Consider the following 19,509-nt stretch of genomic DNA (forward strand, 5'->3'; position numbering starts at 1 on the left):
TAAACTGGTGTAGGGGTCAGGCCTGTACTGGAAGAAGAAAGAAATGTTAGCTGAGAGAAGACCTTGTGATTTCATTTAAGGAACCTGGTTATGCTGGGCAGTTAGGATTTCATTTAGTTTACTTGGGCTGTTTGTCACCCTTCTTCCTCTTCCATTTATTTGTTCCCAGAACCAAACTGAGAGGGACAATAAGCATAATTTGTTTATCATCAGATATTCTCATCTGCATATACTTTTGTCCACATATGGTTCACTCTTTGATCATGACCCCTAGACTAAAACTAGGATTTCAATAGGACTCAAAGGGCACGTCCAGACATGTGTGCACATTTGGTGCATGACAAGTTGCCCCGGGTGGTATAGAGGAGGCTGGGGCCAGCACTGTGCTGGCCCCAGAAACCTCACCTGGGGTCCTGGGGGCCTCCCAGAGCTGCAGCCATGACAATCCTTCAGGGCAGAGCCTGGCAGGCAGCTGTAGTGTGGCTCCAAATGGCCCGACTCTGTTTTTTAGCAGTGCATGCTACCCACGCTTGGGCTGCTTTAGGTTTTTTTCCATGTATTTTTTTTCACCCCTGGATAACCAGGAGTCAAAAAAATGAGGAAAAAAATGGAACAGCGCACACTCGAGCAGCATGCCCTTGTAGTGTGTAGAATTCTGCACAGCTGCACTAGTCTGGATGTACCCAAAGGTATCATGAATTTCTCCCTTCTCTTGCTAAAATATACTGAAAAGACATTTTATCCCTCAACCCTATGAGGTACTGGTATACAAAGTATACTGGAATACAAAGTTACATATGTATTCTTTTACACAGAAGTTTCACTTAAGAAAAAGTTGAACTCTGACCATTTTTTTTCTTTGTTTAATATTTACATGTATTTAGTCCTCATGAAATCTGTCACATTAATAGCATTGCAGACTAAACACCCGTAGCAACAGAATGAATACACAATGGGCAGCACTCATGTGTGTCACAGCTAGATATGGGGAAATTATTTGCAACCAATAATTTTTCTGACACATTTGCCTTTTTTCATGGTCCTCAGGCAACTGCCCAAGATAGTGATGCATTTCTTCTTTTTATTCTAAATAAAACTTCATAATCTGGGAGTTTCTGGTATCCCTTGCTGCCACAGATTATGCAGACTTGGTGTTCAAAATATGAGACCTACTGATTAAATATGTAATTTTAATAAGTATAAGGTTAAGACAAACTTACAAGGAATCTTAACATTCAGAGGAATCAAAACATACAGTTAAGGTAGCAAAAACACCTGACTATCTATATTACAATGTCCAACAAAATGGGAGACTTGCACTCCTTTAGGCATCTACAATAGTTTCACTTTATGAGTGACCCCAAAATTAGACTGCTTTCTTCTTAAAGGTGACCTGCAAAGCTTTTTTTGTGTGTGTGAATTTTTTTTCAGTTAATGAGACTTTTAAGCCATAAAAATCAATTTCCACTTGTGTTTGTCTAAATCTCTGTTCCTGTGATTTCCATAAAAGGAAGAAAAAAATAGTTCTGGTATCAAGAGTGTACTTAGTAGCCGTGCTGCTCTGAAACAAGAAGACATACAAAAAACTAGAACTCTTGGTTCCAAAATTATACCTTTTATTAGACCAAGTTGGAAATTGCAAGAAAATTGTCCTGTTCTGCAAGCTTGCAGGATCAAAGTCCCTTCATCAGGCTCCAGGAAAGGTATAGATGGTACAAGATGGTAAAAAGTCCCCGTAAGTAGGAAATAAACCTCATTTTTGCACAGAGGGAGCTGAAGATGGAAGGCTGGCTCTCTCTAGGTCTGTGAGTAATTTCCTACTTATGGGAGACTTTTTACCATCTTGTACCATCTATAATTTACCATCTTGTACCATCTGCAAGACCATTTTAAACTGGACATAGGGAAAAAACTTCTTTACTGTCTGATAGAGCTGTGCAAAGATTCCATCTGCGATTTGATTCAGAGAAGATTCAGCCTGATTCAGTGACTGAATCTCTGAATCCAAATCAAATTGGGAGAAGCTTAAAACTTTCCAAATCAATTTGGAGCTTCCAAATAGATTCAGAAAAGCTTCAGAAAAGATTTGGAGATTCAGAAGTGGTATTTCGGGGAAACAGAAGCTGAGAACAGGGAGAGGGACCAGGGGGGAAAGGACTGACATCTCTTCCTGGCCAGTAATTGTGATCTCTACCTGAGTCCCCTTCCAATCACAGTGCCTGGGGGAGGGACAAAGAAACAGCATATAAGCCTCTGTCTGTAAACTTTCTGTTCCTTTTGTGAGCTGTTTCTGCCTGAGTGAGCAATAGCATCTGAAAGGTACTGGATTGGCTTGGCTTCCTAGTCAGTCACCTGCTACTTTTTGTTCTTAGAAAGGATTGGATAGGATATAGCTTAGCTTAGCTTACTAACTAGACTCCCTCTACTTTACTTATCCCTATCCAATTCATTTCTTTCAATTTATATTTGTTCTTGTTTTTTTTTCCCAAAACTTTTTAAAAATTGCAGACGAGGGGGGGGAGAGGGGGGGTTTACAAAACATTTTAAAAAGAAAGCTGTGTTTTCCCTGGCAGTGTGATTCATTCACACACATACATCATAAAAAAGAAAGAAGTCAGACACTCATAGAAGAAGAAGAAGAGATTATATGTAGTTATTAATATTATTAGTTATAGTTAGTTACATACAGACTAAAAACACAGAAGAAGAAGTCAGATTAACACAACACAGAAGTCAGGCATTCAGTCACAGAAGAAGAAAAAAGAAGAGAATAAAATTTTAGGTACACTACACAACAACACAGAACAGTAAACAAAACACAACACAAAAGAACCAGTCAGAGATTCAGATTCACAGCGCGGAAATCCCAGAAGACACCAAATTATATATAGCTATTAATAATCATACCATAACCTAAATCACACTACAGAAAACACAGAACTCAGATACAGATTCACACAAGTCAGAGAGTCATAGAAAAAGAAGAAGAGGAAGAAGAAGAAGAAGAAGAAGAGAATAGATATTTTAGGCATACTACACAACACAGAAAAGTCAGACACAGTCAGTCATATATCAGAGAAGAAGAAAACATATAGTCTATTATTAGTTCCACACAGAGACACATTTTCCCTCCCCCCCCCCCCCCCCCCCCCCCCCCCTCCCCTCCCGCTTTCTTGCCTGCATTGCATATCAGCCTCTGGCTTCTTTACTATTTCTTCCATCCAGGAAGAGCACACACACACACACACCCCAACTGCAGTGCTTCCTCAGCCTGACAAAGGGTTTGTCAGCCTGAAAGTTTGCTCAGATATATTTCTCCAACTATTCAGTTGGTCTACTAAAAGATACCAGATTAACCCAAGGGACCTTGGCTGCCAGTGCCATGTCCTTAGACCAACACCCCTAGCACCTGTCCCTGGTCAGCTGACCGGAAGGAGGCAGGGCCCTGGGCACATCTAAGCCCCAGGGCTGGGGCTGGCAGGGAGAGTTCTCTGGCAGCTGCTGGAGAAGAAGCTCCTGCAGGAAAGGAAAGAAAGGCTCTGTGACAGTTTGTCTGCCTGAGATGCTGCCAATGCTACTGTACTGCAGTGCTCACCTGTTGCTATTTAAAGTGGTGGACTGAACTGAGGCTGTAGGGGAGGAGGAGACCTCATTGGGGCACACTACCATGTCATGTAGAGGCCCCAGCACCAGTGAGGGCACACACACACACACACACACACACACAGACACACACACACACACACACACACACTGTAAGGGCACACCTTAACACACATGCTAGAGAAGAAGGTCCTGCAGGAGAGGAAAGAAGGGCTCTGTCACAGTTTGGCTGCCTGAGATGCAGCTGGTGCTACTGTGCTAGTGCTCACTAAGTTATTTTATACCTGTTGCTATTTAAAATGGTGGACTGAGCTGAGACTGTAGGGGAGGAGGAGGTCTCATTGGGGCACACTACTGTGTCATGTAGATGCCCCAGTGCCAGTGAGGATGCACCTTAACACACATGCAATGTCACCCATGTCACGAGTTTTGCCTGTCAGCAGCCTGAGGTGCAGGGTCCCAGAAGCCAGAACCCTCTGCACCTATCTCCCTGAAAGCTGGCAGATTTCATGGCCACAGCATGCCAGGCAGGCTGCAGTTTTCACCCCCCTGTGCCCTAACATAGACACAGTCATACAATCACCCATATAATGGGTTTTGCCTGTCAGCAGCCTGAGGTTCAGTTTCTCGGAACCCCCTGCACCTATCTCCTTGATACTTGGTAGGCCTTGTGACTTCAGCAGCAGCTAGCATGACTGCACTTTTCACCCCACTGACCTGTGACATGTTTTGCTTGTCAGCAGTTTAAGGTGCAGTTTCCCAGAAACCCCTGTGCCTATCTCATTGAAACTTGGCAGGTCTCATGCTCTCATCAGGGGCTAGCATCCCTGCTGTTTTCACCCCTGTGCCTTCACACACATGTGACACGAGTTTTGCTTTCAAGATTTGAGGTGCAATTTCCCAGAAACCCTTGTACCTATCTTCTTGAAACTTGGCAGGCATCATACCCCCATAAATGGCTACCATTCCTTCAAGTGTCATCCAAATCAGCCAAAAATTGACAAATTTATATGTATTTCAGTGATTCCCCATTATACTCTATGACCGAATCACTGAACCTCTCCAAATCGGTGCCAAATCTTCCAAAGCTGATTTGGCTGAATCAATTCAGAACAGCAATCCAAATCTCTGAATCAAATTGCTGGCCTTTGAATCAGCTGAATCTAAATCCAAGTCAAATATTTCCCTATTCACACAGGCCTACTCTCCAAGCCCCCAAGGCCTGGAATAGTCTCCCCCAGAGGTGGGAGCAAGCACCTACTCTGAACACCTTTAAAAAACATTTGGATTCTTTTCTTGCTGGGATCCCTTGACCCTAGCTGCCTTCTGCCCTTCAGGCAGGAGACCAGACCCAATGATCTTACAAGGTCCCTTCCAGTCCTAATGTCTATGAATCTAAACCTAAGTGAGAAAGACTTAAGCTCCAGCTCTACCAACAAATTATTGTTTGCATGCTAAATACATGTCCTTCTGTCTATCTGTCTGTCTGCCTGTTTCTCTCTGGCCAGGTACAGCCATTACACATAAACTAGTATAAATGATCAAAAGCCAACTGACAACTGCACCCAAAGTGCACATAGAACAGTTTTCAAAATGGCAGAAGATAGACCTGGATGAACCTGAGCTCATTTGCCCTGGCCAAGCAGGCTCTCACAGAGCCAGCCACAGGCAGAAGGTGGGACTGAGGTCCCTGCTGAGTGCCAGAGGTAGTTAGGCATTGGGGGGTGGGAGGTGCATCCCCAGCCTCAGTCCTGGCCTGAGCCAGCACAGCTGCAGCCAGGTCCTCCTGCCTGTGGCTGTCAGCTGGGCTAGGGGTAGGCAGTGAAAGGAAAGCGGGTAGCAGAGGCTCCTGCCATGCCCCCCCCTCCCCACTATGCTGGTTCAGGTATGGGAGGCTGGGGCTGGGTCCACACAGCTGGAGGCTCCACTTCCAATTCCCTCCTGTTCTCCATGGTTCAGTAGATAGCCGCAGGCAGGAGGCAAGGCTGCAGGTCATGCTGCAATGGACAGCAAGGGTGGCAGGGGAGAAGGCCCCTGCTATGTGGTCCCCTCAGTTCTGCTGGCTTGGGTCTAGGGGGCTAGGGCAGGACATCCACAGTGCCCCCAAGCTGCTGGTCTTGGCCAGTGCAGGCATCTTGAATCTGCCCCCACTGAAGGGTGAATGTCTGTTCTGTTCACTCCTAACCTAACCTAGGGATGTAAAGTGCAAAACTTAGATTGCTTCTGCCTTCAGGCTTCTTGAATGTCTGTACTTAGCCTCTGTCTGTCCCTCCCCAGCACAGTGAAAGGGGGAAGGAAAAAAAGAGTAATATTAGTCCAGGTTATAGCTTGTAACTGGCATGCCTTTTGGCATTACTCTATCAGCAAGCAAACCAGGTGCCACACAATGTTGAAAGCAAAAGGTGAATTTCAGTGATGAATAAAGAATTAAGGTTCTGGATTTGCTTGTCTAAATAGATTAATTAGGAGTATGTAAAAATATATGCTTTTTGATGACCACCCCCATTCGTGCAATCCCATCAATGACTACAATTGAAAGTGAAAACCTCTAGGGCAGTGGTTCTCAAACTTTTTTTTTCCATGGATCACTTGAAAATTGATGAAGGTCTCATCAGACCACTTAACAAACCTTTTTTGGTTCTACAAAACAAAGCACACAACTCATATTTTAATATCAGTAGCCTTACCTTTCTATATCATGTATATGTCTGTTTTTTTCAGCAAAGTTCTGGGAAGTCAGGTATAATGTTTGTCAGCTTTAGCCTTAGGTCAGGTTCAGCATTCATCCTGCTTCTGTATTTGGACTTGAGGGCAGTAAGTGATGAAAATACTGTCTTGCACAGGTACATAATAGCAAATGGCATCAGAAAGTGTACTGCTTTGTCTGCAAGTTCTGGGTACTCTCCAGTTCTTTGAATCCAAAACTCAAATAGGGAATGTCTTTTAAATTCTGACTGTAATGTTTTGTTGCAAGAAAACTCCAACAAACACTTTTGTGCCTTATTGGACAAACCACAGGACAGCTCACACATTTCAATTCCAAAAGAATTACGTATCCAGTTGTTTGTTCAGCTTCTACTGGAAAGTAATCTTCAAATTGTTTTTTGAGAGCAACAAGAGGTTTTTTTATGTAATTTTTTTATTTTTTTTTTTATCAAGAAACAGTTCATTTTCAGACAGAAAACCTTCCAATATTGGGAATACGCTGAAGCCATCCTTTTTTATGTGACTAGCAAACAGGTCAACTTTCTTGATCATTTCATTGATTTTGTCTTGCACATCCAATATAGTCACTAAAACTCCCTGCAGCCCAGCATTCAACTCATTTAGGTGTGTGTTCATATATCAAAGAGGTAAGCCAATCATGAGAACCAGGATGGATCTTCAAAACAACTTGTGAATTGAAGTGGATGGTCTGTTAGAAATAGTTGTCATTGCACAGTACACTAAACATTTCAGAATTCATAGGTCTAGCTTTTATGAAATTAACAGTTTTCACAGCAGAGTCCAAAACACCCTTCATTTCCACTGGCATTTTCTTGGCAACTACAGCCTCTCAATGAATGCCTCACCAGTGCCGCATAGAGGGGAAGTATCACCTCCCTGGACCTGTTTGTGATGCACCAGCTAATGAATGATAAAGTACAGTTAGCTCTACTGATCACTTCATCACATTGATAACCCATGTTCATCTTGGAGTCAGCAGTGACTCCGAGATCCCTTTCTGCTGCAGTGCTGCTGAGAGGGTCATCCCCCAGCCTGTAAGTGTGTTGGTGATTCCTTCTCCCTAGGTGCAGCACTTTGATTTATCCTTGTTAAATTACATCTAATTCAGCTCTGCTCACTTCTCCAACCTGTCCAGATCCACCTACATTCATTCCCTGCCTACCAGTATGTTTATTTTAACCCATAGTTTGGTGTCATCTATGAATTTAGACAGAGTGCTCTCCACACCCTCATCCAAGTCACTGATGAATACATTGAACAGCACTGGTCAAACTACCAAACCTTAGGGAACTCTGATGCCCACATCTTTCCAGGTTAATGCCAACCTATCTACCACCAATTTCTGGGTGCATCCTATTAGCCAATTTTCCACTCAACTGAACGTGTAATCACCTACATCATAGCCACTCAGTTTATCTATGAGAATAGGATGAGATACTGCATCAAAGCTGTCCTGCAACAGCTAAACTGACTTTCTGAGGGTTAAACCTGGTTTTCTGCTGCTTATCTATGTATTGTGGAATGCTTATAGCTAGAAGAAAGAGTGGAAAAGGAAGCCGTTGTAGTTAAGCATTTCCTGTATTTTGTTATTGCATTTTGCCATAGCTTAAAGTCAACTTCATTAGTGATGGAGCAGCTAAAATTAATCATATAAGCAAACTGCAAAGGCTTGTACTGCTATTGGCTAGTCATATAATGAAAGTTTGTAGTATAGAACTATAATTGGCTGCAAGCCACAGCTAGTTCAAAAAAAATCTATAAATTTGCTGATGCATCCGGAAATCAGCTGAAGGAAGGCGTAGCATGATAAAGGTAGTGATCATTGTGAAAGAGAAGCTGCAGACCTGGAATCGTCAGCTCGAAGACTGATTACCAGGGTCCTTCCCGGTACCCCTTTGGACAGCATAGATTGGGGATGCCTGACTGCTGGATTTCGAGAGGCTTGTCGTATACCAGGCATAAAAGGGGACTGCTGATAAGTTGCCAACTCGAAGATTTACTGTCTGTCTTTGTTGTGTTGTTAAGCTTTGCGTAATTCTGTGTTTGTTAGATCAATAAACCTTTCTTACCTTTTTACCCCAACCAGTCTCTCAATTCAGAACCAACCTACTGCAAGCAGCTGGGACACATGTTCCTTGACCATACAGCCTCTGAGAGCTGCCTTGAGAATTCTAGGTCTAACCCATCCTCCTGGTGTGGCGGTCTGTAGTAGACCTCCTCTACCAAGTCCCTTTCCCCCCACCACCTTGTATTCTGAACCACAGTTTTTCAATTTGCCCCTCCTCTGTTTCCATCTTGATTATAAAAGATGTATATTGCTCCATAACATAGACAGCAACCCCCCCACTTTTCTTTTCCCTACTCTATCCCTTGTGTACAGCCTATATCCCTCAATGCCTACTGCCTAATTGTGGGTAGGGTCCCACCAGGTTTCAGTTAGCTCAACCAGGTCAAACTTTTTGTTTGCAAGCAGGAGTGTGAGCTCCTTCTGCTTGTTCCCCATGCTCCTAGCATTGGTATAGAGACACTTAAGCCCCCTGATGGGTGCCCTTGATGCCCCCCCTGTCCTGCTGCTCACCAGGCCCCTTAGTACTTACATGGGCTGTCCTAGCACATGGCTCATGGTTCGTGGATCCTAGCTTCTCTCTGTCCTTTGCATCCCAATTCCCCAATTAATCTAGTTTAAAGTTCTGTGTAGGAGATCTGCCAAACTGTAAAAGAACAGACTCTTACCTTTTGAAGTGATATGAAGATCATCACGTACCATGATGCCCTTTTTGTGGAAGTGCGGATTGTGGTCTAAGAAGCCAAAGCCGATGCAATGGCACCAACTCCAGAGCCACAGATTGACTTCTCTGATGCAAGTGTCTTGATGCTGGCCATGACTGCTGACCAGGAGGATTGACAAGAAGACCACCTGTGCCCCCAATTTCCTAAGCCTGGCCCTGAGGGCCCTGTAGTCACTCGTGTTACAGTCTGGACTACTCCTGGCCACAACATTTGTGCCCAAATGGATGAGTACCATGGGACAGTAATCAGCAGGCCGGATGAGGTCAGGAATCCTCATAGTGATGTGTTAAATACAGGCTCCTGTTAGGCCGCACAACTCCCTTACCATGGGATCCAGATGACAGATGGCTCCCTCCATTCCTCTCAGGATCCTCTTATGATTTTGTCTTTGGCTAAATAAGCAATGTCTTTCAGGAACAACCTTGTTTGCTTGCTGATAAAAGACTTAGAGTGGTTTAGTGCTTTTCTTTGGTTTGATGGTTTTCTTTGGTTTGGTGAGGTAGCCCAGTAGTTGTAACCACATAGCGGTTATGTCAGCTATTTTCTTCTGATTAGAAAATAGGATATTGATGCTGAGTCATTTCCCACCAAGAAGATGGCCATCTTCTGTGTTAGGAGTAAGTTTATAGCTCCTTTGTGCCCCAGGAGACTCACATATGGGTTGATCAAGAACTGAGTATTTGACCAAGTAACTTGACTCTTAGTTTGGTTAATCAAAGGCTACAGATAAATTATTCTTGTTGGATCCACATTTTCTAGTAATATAACATATGCAAATAAGACACATTCCTTACCTGCTTTGATTATTTGCAAAATAAAAGACCTGATTGCACTTGGAAGAAGAAATTAGAGCGTTATTTCCACTGACTTGCATGTGCACCTGTACAAAGTTAGTACATCTTGAGTGTGAAGTACTACCAAACTTGAGCACATATATGCATGCATGCATATTAGTGTGAATCTCTGAAAAATATATGGCAATATAATTAATGTAACTTTTTCCTCAGTCCTGTACCAAATTCCCAGGTTTAAATATCCCTGAATCTGGATGTCACTGCATCCAGGTAAGAAGCTGGGGTTTCAGTCTGCAACATGCTTGACCATTTTGGCCCAATTCAGCACAGCGATTAAGCATTCCTCTTAAATTTAAGTCCACAAACAGTCCACATGTATTGAATGTAAATCCTGGATTTGCAGATCACCCAAACTGAAGCTCAAGCCATCTCTAAATATTATCAAGATACCCTCTTGGGTCTGAAGGGAACAGTCACTGGGGAGTACAATACCTTCTTAATCTGTAGCTAGTAAGATTGTACTTTCCTATTCTAGGGTGCAACTTGCAGTGTTCTGTTCAGTTTGATTAGACAAACTTTGAGCAGTGAGCATGGGCATTTATTGACATGATTCAGGGGTCAGTGAGGGAGCATTTTAATTAGCGCAGCTCTGAGAGCCACACTATTTATAGTGCCCAGCATGTCACATGTATCAGCATCCCCGCACTGAAAGCTGGCAGTGAGGAGCTTTGAACTAAAGCTCATCAAACACCCCTGCCACCATTTTTCAGTGGCTGGAGCTGGGGTCTGCTGGAGCATGCTAATCACAGCATGTCAGAGCAGCGTCCTTGCATGTGTATAGGAGCCCTATGTGTCCACAGAGCTTACTTAGGACAAAATTGTTTCACAATTTTGGAAGGAAATTTCAATTATATATTTACCATGAGCTATCCTATAGAGGGAAAAGGATTGCCTATCTTGTGACAAATCATGTTAGCTTTATATATTGCATTTCATAATTATGATCCTCCTTAGCACTTATATCTTTATGTCTTCAAAGTGCTGTGTGAATAACTGATTAAATTAATTCATTGTCTTGGCTGCCATGCCATTTCTAAATTGCTGCTTTGTTATTATAGAGGAGGAGAGAACCAAAATGTGAGGCAAATAGTGAGGAGAAATTCCTGATTTTTTTGCTTGGAGGCAGGCCTTTGTATTTAAGATGTGTTAGGATCTGTAAAGGCATTTCTTAAACATTCCCCCACAAGCCATCAATGTGGAATTTGTTGTCATATATCTTCAAAGCAGCTAAGTCTGAAACAGTTGATGGGGGAATTTGTTGCTGGATCATTTTCAAAGAAGTAAAGCAGGGAATTGGTAACTATACATTTAAACAGCTTATTTAGCTTTGTGTATGTCCCACAGTTTCCTTTGCCTTTGGCTTGATTTGTGCTTTACAATCTCATGATTCAGTAGGAGCTTCAGTAAATCTATAAACCAACTTATCACAGGCTGGACATCTGTATTTTGTCCTTATCCAGCAATGAATGCAAACCTGAGGATTTCTGCAAATGTGAAAATGCAAATGGAAAACGTCATTAGGAGCCAGTCAGAGCATTGCATCATCAAGTTGCACTTTTTTTTTTTAATGTTTTGCTTAAAATTTCATGCATTTGTCATTTGGGGCCTGACACCTGGTACCTATTTTGCATATTTCCACTTTTGATTGTTTGCTAGGCAGAAAACTTGGCGAGAGTTCCCAATAAGACCAAAGCACCATTAGTGTCTTTTGGCATTTGTTTTCTATAAGTCATTATTAAAGAGAGACAGTTCAGGTTAGCAGGCAAAGCTTTTTTAAAATGTCATATAACCTCTTGGTGGTATATGCTTTCAATACCGTTTTTCCATGCTGCAGTCAGTTTAGTGCTAGCAATCCTAGAATAACAAATGAGCATAAGCAATTATGGTATGGGGCAAAGGAAGAAAAAAATCATACTCAGCTGAAGAATAATTTGCCCTAACAATAGTCCCAATGGTATTATTTGTGTACTAAGAATGGCAGAATCTACCTGTAACTACCCATGCCTCTCCCCTAGACGTCATGGGTAGGGATGCCTCTCGAAACTTGCTGTGCCTTTTTGGGGTGGACATTCTGGTCACCAAGTGACTTTGGGGCTTGTGATGAAAGGTGCCTTGAGTGGGGTTCCTGAGTGATGTACTACCTGCCGGGTGTAGAGCCCCGCCCCTCAACTCACCTGCCACAACTTGATGTTATTATATAAAGAGAGAGGTTTCAGTGGAGATCTTCCTGGGGGCGCTCCCTGGGAGACAGTAGTACTCATGGTTCGGGTGTGCTGTTCCACAGGGATCCACCTTCCCTACCCCCCATCCACTCACTAACCGCTTGGGTGTCAGCAAAATGGTGACTCAGTCATGCTTGTTCGACCACAGCTTGCCTTGAGGGGAACCCCATGTCCGAGTGGGCTCTGTTGGTACTTGTCCAGATGCCCCTTGTGTTTCGACGAGTAGCCTTTCCTCCCTAGAGACTGGCAAGCTACAGGTGCGTAAACTGGCATCTAGTTCAGTGCCTCTGACTAGGGCACTTTGCTCTTACGCCTCTTCTCTCTCTCTCTCTTTTTTTTTTTCAAAAAGAAATAGACACCTGGGGAGGAGGGGGTGTGGAGTTGCCTCCTTTCCCCCAGCCTCCTACAGGGGGCTCAAATGCCTCCCCTGCTCTGCCTGCTGGCGTTGCAATGGCTGTGCTGCTCCTCTCTGTTGCAGGAGCCTCAGTGCGTCTGGCATACTCTACACCAGCATGCTCCCTCTCTGTCTCCTCCGCCCCCCACCTGGGAAACAGCTGATTAAACAGCTGGCGTAATGCCGGCTCACATGGCCATGGCCACAATTCCTGCTCCGGCTCTGGCTGTCCAGCAGGAGGTAAGTTTCCCCCACGGTGGGGGCTGTTTGTGGGGTTTGGGGCCCATGGGGACTACCCTCTCCCCTTTGGGAGTCTGTGGGGGCATCTTGCCACCTCAGGGCTTTTCCCCAGGCGCCCCTCCTGCCATGTCTTTGATGATTAGTTTGTTTGAATCAGGAGAACGGTGTTTGGTCCTGCTCCCTTGGTGCCTTCCCCTGGTCGCTTCCTCTGCTCCTTTTATGTGGGGCTCCACCTCTCCTACACCCCACCTACCACCAACCACGATGATGTCACGCACGTCATTGAAGGTGATGTCCAGGATTTTCTTTAATGCTCAAGCTCGTAGGGTCTGATGGCCGCAGTCAATTGGTGCTGTTCCTTCCCTGAGCGTATCCTGCCGCCCCCTTTTTTCTGCCTAGGTGTCATCCATCCTTGGCACCGTCCTATTTCCCAGTGCATCATCCCTTTCTTGGGCTGGGTCTTTGCTGCTTATCAGTTGCGTCTGACTTAAGATGTCGTTGGATCCCACAGGACTCCAGTCTTCATCAGTGCCAGTTGATGCCCACTCTGGCTCCGTGGCCAGCTCCCCCAGTTCATGCTGGCCATGGATCCTTGGAGCAACCCCCTCCTGAGGTGCCCATCAGGTTCCTTCCCTGGGACCACTGGTGTGCTGGGACCAGTTGGGGACTTCACTTCCAGTCCTCCCCACTGCTCTTCTGCCAGGCCTTTTATCCTGGCCCCAGGCATCCAGCCGGCCAATCAGCCCCAGCATGCATGTATAAAATGTGCCCAAGCTGAGGCAGGAGCTGTTCCTGGCTCATCCATTTGGTTTTTTTTTTTATCTTTGCCCACAACAGCTCCATTTATTCCATGTTTGTCTCCCAGCGTGGCATCCCGCCATCTCCCAACTCCAGTGGGTAAGTCTTTTTCACACTACCTTAAATAGGGAAGGAAATTTCAATTATGTATTTACCATGAGCTATCCTATAGAGGGAAAAGGATTGCAGTAATCATGACAGTGTCCATTTAGATCCTTAAGCTCTGTGTAAAAGCATAATGTCTAAATATAGAAGAACCCTGTTAGTTACTTAAGTTTCTAAACAGTTTCTTATAGTGAAGGAGATCTCATAAAATATTTCAAATGTAACCCTTTCCTACAAAAAAACACAAACAGAAATGCCGCCATCTCAGGGGGAAAAATATATCAGCTGCTAAATAATGCATAAGTAACACCATATAGCCGCTGAAGACAAGGAGTAAAAGAGGACATTTTACATACTATGCAGAAAGTAGAGAGTAATTAATTAATGACATTCTAATTATGGACTGCTCATCTAGGCTGAATCCTATTAGTGCATATGGACTCAGGGCTGCAATGTATCAAGCACTCCCTGATCAAGAAAAGTACTTAAGCCAGGAGACATCTTGTGTTTAAAGTCCAGGGCCAAAGTGCTCAGTCCTAGAGAGATGTTTCTGTGAAGTATTTTGCCTGTGTTTCCCCTAGAAAGTAATACTTTCAATTGCTCTTTTTCTTTCCCTTGACATTTGACTTGTATTTTATTTCTTGACCTGCCATCCACAGTGTCTCTGGATCTGGAACAGTAACTGTGACTTTGCTGTGAGAACTCTGAAACTCATTGACAGGAAAGCCTTGGCTTTAAGCAAATGTCACATCACATTAGTGTAATTCCTAAGACACCACAACTTGCTCCGAGGTTGGCCTGTTCACTTAGGTTAAGCCCAGAATACCTCTTTGCTGCTTCATAAAGACGTTTCAATGTTGCTGATTATTTTTGCTTGCATCTGTTTTGATTGATAACTTGGGCAATTATTAGTATTTTGCACACAGCAGGAGATTTTCTCAGCTCTTGTCAGAAATAAAGGGTAGTAAAAAAGAAAATTCATAAGTGATATCCCAGAGAAAATAACCATCAGGGTCTGAAAGTATTGATGCTAAAAAGTGCTACTATAATTAGACGCTATGCATGTGTCTTGTACATGCACCTAACCTTATTTTCTGCTAGAGGTGTGGCAAAGGGTTTTGTAAGAATACAAGGCCCTAATCCAGTGACCACTGAGGTAAAAAAGAACCTTTCTATCAATTTCTTCAATTGGCCCTGGATCAGAGCAGGGTGTGGGGTGAAGAATACTGCCCAATAGCATTTGGATACATTGATAAGCAATCCTTTGGGGGGTGGGGGTTATTTTGTTTTTTCATATAACACCCTTCCCCTTATTAAGAATAACTCCAAAAATGATCAAATCCAATAGATCCAAATCCAAGACTACAATATTCTGCAGAGAGAACTCAGTTACATAGTAGTCAATTTAGAAAAGGAAGTTCTAAACTCTGGTTAAGACTAACAGGATATCAAAGGACCACTAAAGTCATTACGGCAGGAAACAGAAGAGTGAAGAACCTAATTAAGTTTACAGTACTACTTACTTGACAGACACTCATTTTCATATCAAAATGGGAGCTGAGCTTTATTCAGAATTTCCCGATTTCCACAGCATAGGGACAGCAGAGGCACATTAAAATGCTGCTTCAATGTACAATAAGATCATCAGAAAACATGGTTCTCAATCTTAAAATGTAAGTGGCTAGCCTAAGCATTAAGGGATTTTTTTTTTAAACAGAGTAAGTATGTAAGCAGGCTGAAAATAAAATTGCGGGAGTTCATATTGAGTTTATCTCAATAATATAACAATTTAAGATGGTCTTTCTTTTTTTTCTTTCTGTGATAATTAAGACCTTGCTTATACAATTGAAGTCACAAAGCCAAGCTGTGTTGTATGCAGTTCTGTGCAAAATAAAAGGCACAATCTCTCCCAAAACACTGTAGGTGGTGTCATCCATTCTCCCTGGCCACCTAGCTTTATATGTGAATACAGACATACATGGCTGGAACTTGACTCTGTCTGCTCTCCAGCCCCTTTGGAGCACATGAAGGGAGCATGCCCTATGTTCCCCAACTAATAAGAACCCTGACTGTGCTAAGAGCAGGATTAAGGGAAAGTATACCTCTGCTGATGTGCAAAATCCAGCTTTTAGCAAATTGTACAGAAGACACTGGTCAAGTCCAGTCATATTAAGGACATTACTAGATTCAGTGTAGAGGGGGATGGGGAGGGGAGGAGCGTGAAAAGGAAAATTCTGATCTCATCTGTATTCATATAAACCAGTTCACCTGGATATGGCTGGGATCATGGTATTGACCTCACAGAGGTTACATGTTGTTTAAACCTGTGACCAATTCATCCTAAATATAAGTGACTGTCTCCCACCTAGAAGTCTGTTGGTCAAATTCTTTGGCAACATAAATGGTAGCCCAAGTATTTATCCATATTTGGTAAAGAGATGCAAGAAAAATGTATCTTGTCCACCAAGAAGGTAGAAAATTGTTAGTGGCAGAAATCCCAGCTGTAAGGAGAGTCTTTATACATTGATTTTTCTATTACACCTGCCATTTGCCCTGTCAATGTATAAATTAAAGTAGCTTACTTATGCCAGCCAGGGTTAATAAACATTTTTTCTTCAATCTCTCCATTCTTTGACCAGCTATCTCACAACCACAAATGTTACTACTAAAAAGTAAACCTGTATGTGCCTGTTCAATGTTAGGATGTTTAAAATTAAAAATGCTTAAACCTGAAAATGTAAAGCACTAAGCAGTAATATTTCAACAAAACAAGTATTCTGTTAAACAATATTTTGCAGATTAATCTCAACAAAATCCCAAAAAACTATAGACCTAGAAATGTCTAGCCAGAGCCCAAGAAAATTGGGTTTCTTCCATTTTTCCCCAGAAAAAAGGTCCTACACAAACCAATAGGCACACCTGGAAGTGAATATTAGCAACTTTTCATTAAATAGTTCAGAATGCTACAGTGACAAGAACTCATACAAATTAGGACCAGTTTTTTTCCTAAATAAACTCTATTGTTTTTAACTGAATTATGTCAGGGAGGTATAATGCCCAATAATAGTAAAAAGACAGTGAATTAGTTAAACCTAAAGTAAAAGGACTTAGTTAAACCTAAGAAAGTATAAATCAGTTGATTTTCTGTGTGCATGTTTGCCACTGACTTGAGTTTAAGGGTCTCAAATGGCAATCTGGATAAGCCACTGATGTTCCTTCCCAGCAGGGAAATTTGTAAAAGCCGTTACCAATTTTCCCTGATGTTCATATCCATCCTGGGGTTTCTGGTCCTAGTTATTTATAACCAGGCAAAAATAATGTGATTTTCATACTCTGTAGGTGGTACAGAATGGGAGAAATGAACAAAACAAGCAAGGTCATTTCCCTCGCACAGTTTTGCTCTTAAGAATCTGTTTTGTTTTGTTTTTTCACACAAAAAATGATTGCTAGTCTCTAGTTTCCCTGCATTGTTACTGCTTTTCTTTCCATTGAATTGATGATTTTTGAAGGCAGTCTAGAGGACACAGAAAATAGAAGACACAAAAGGAAGGGAAAGGCACAGTTCTCATCTGAGGAAGAATTAATCTACTATGGTAGGATCAGTTGCTGGCACCTAGACTTCTAGGGCATTTTTTCATGTGCTTGGAGTGGGGAGCAGGGGGTCAGGGAGTGCTTTAATTAGAATGGCCCTGAAAGCCATTCTAATTAAAGCACCCAGAGCATCTCATGTATCAGCGTCCCTGCACTTCAAAATGGTGGCAGGGGAGCTATCTAAAGTTCATTGAACGAGATTTAGTTAAAGTGCCCTGGCACCATTTTGAAATGCAGGGATGCTGATACATGAGATGCAGAGGCTGCCTGACCATAGTAATTACCACACTCCAGCAGACATGATTAATCGAGTCTGCTCTGATGCACTGTAATTACAGTGGTTTGGAACAGCCTCCTGGCTCATTTATAGGCATCCCTAGTTCTGCTGTTAGATATTAATATTTATTTTTGCTGGCATTAATATTTCTGTTAAATATCCTATTAATGAAGCTCTACCAGGAACAAATTCTTTAGGTTCTTACTCTACCACAGTTAGCAGTACCATTGTATCACTAAATAAAAATGGTATGTGGGAGATCTGCCCACTCCAATAATGTGAAATGAGACAGTCACAGGGGAAGCCAGGAAATTACAGCTACATGACAGAATTTTGCAATTTTGGTGAAAAATCATTGTGAAAACCCTGTGTTTTCTGTTGTTCTAAAAGTCTGTTTCTTAATGAAACAATTGGGGACCTGGTGACCGTCTATAAACTCACTAGCGGGGACCAGAAGGGTTTGGGGGAGACCTTGTTTCCCCCAGCGCCCCCCGGGATAACAAGGAATAACAGCCACAAGTTGTTGGAGAGTAGGTTTAGATTAGACATTTGTAAGAACTACTTCACAGTTAGAGTGGCTTGGATCTGGAACCAACTTCTAAGGGAAGTGGTGCTGGCTCCTACCCTGGGGGTCTTTAAGAAGCGGCTGGATGCCTACCTGGCTGGGGTCATTTGAGCCCAGTTTTCTTCCTGCCCAGGCAAGGGTCGGGCCTGAAGATCTGCAAGGTCCCTTCCAACCCTACTTCTATGATTCTATGATATGATTCTATGAATTAGTAGATGCTTGCCTTGTCTGTGTGTATATCTGTTTCTTAAAAAGAAATCAGTGGAGTCATGTTTGTTACACTACCACAGTAATGACTATGGCATGACAACCTAGATAGGGAGTCACTGCACAAATACATATGTAAATGGTTTTAGTAGTGCCATTAAGTAGGTCATTAGTAGTATCATTTATCTATATGCAAAGAATGAATATTCTGGATTTCCATTTCTTTTCAAACAGAAACAAAGGAAGACACAGGAAAGAATATATATAATATACTTAATGATTTTCCTATTAAAACCAGCTTAATTTATTCAGCCAGGTATGCAGATACTACAATGGAACTCTGATTTTTGTGAGACAGCATAGACACTACTTTAATTCAAATTATATGTAATAGATCTAATAAGCTACAATGATGCTACACAGATTTGTACTAAGTAATAGGCCTGTGCAAATAGGGAAGTATTCAATTCAGATTCGGATTTGGATTTGTCTGATTCAGAAGACAATGATTTGATTCAGAGATTCAAGTCACTGTCCCTAATGGATTCGACCGAATCAGCTTTGAAAGATTTGGTGCTGATTCAAAGAGATTTGGTGATTCAGCCATAGACTATAATGGGGAATCACTGGAATACCTATAACTTTGTCATTATTGGCAGATTAAGATGAAAATAGCAGGGACGGTAGTCCCTTTGGAGGGCATGAACCCTGCCAGGTTTCAAGGAGATAGGTGCAAGGCTTCTGGGAAAGTGCACCTCAAAATGTTGAAAGCAGAATTCATGCCACTTGTGTGTGTTAAGGCAGAGTGGGATGAAAACAGCAGGAACGATAGCCCCTTCTGTGGGCATGAAACTTGGGAAGTTTCAAGGAGATAGGTGCAGAGGTTTCTGGGAAACTGCACCTCAAACTGTTCAAAGCAAAACTTGGGTCATGTGTATGTTAAGGCAGAGTGGGATGAAAACAGCAGGGATGGTAGCCTGTAACAGGAGGCCTTCCTGGTGCCAGTTAGATCTTGGCCTACCCACCTGTTTCTGGACCAACTACCTCTCTTTTCTCCTGCCATGCCTTCATGGAAAACCAATTCAGATGTTACCCAGGCAGGAGACTGCCCATTTAAGCCCCTGATGTCTAAGGTG

This window comes from Alligator sinensis, unplaced genomic scaffold (assembly GCF_000455745.1).
Source record: "Alligator sinensis unplaced genomic scaffold, ASM45574v1 scaffold865_1, whole genome shotgun sequence".
Classification (NCBI taxonomy): Eukaryota; Metazoa; Chordata; order Crocodylia; family Alligatoridae; genus Alligator; species Alligator sinensis.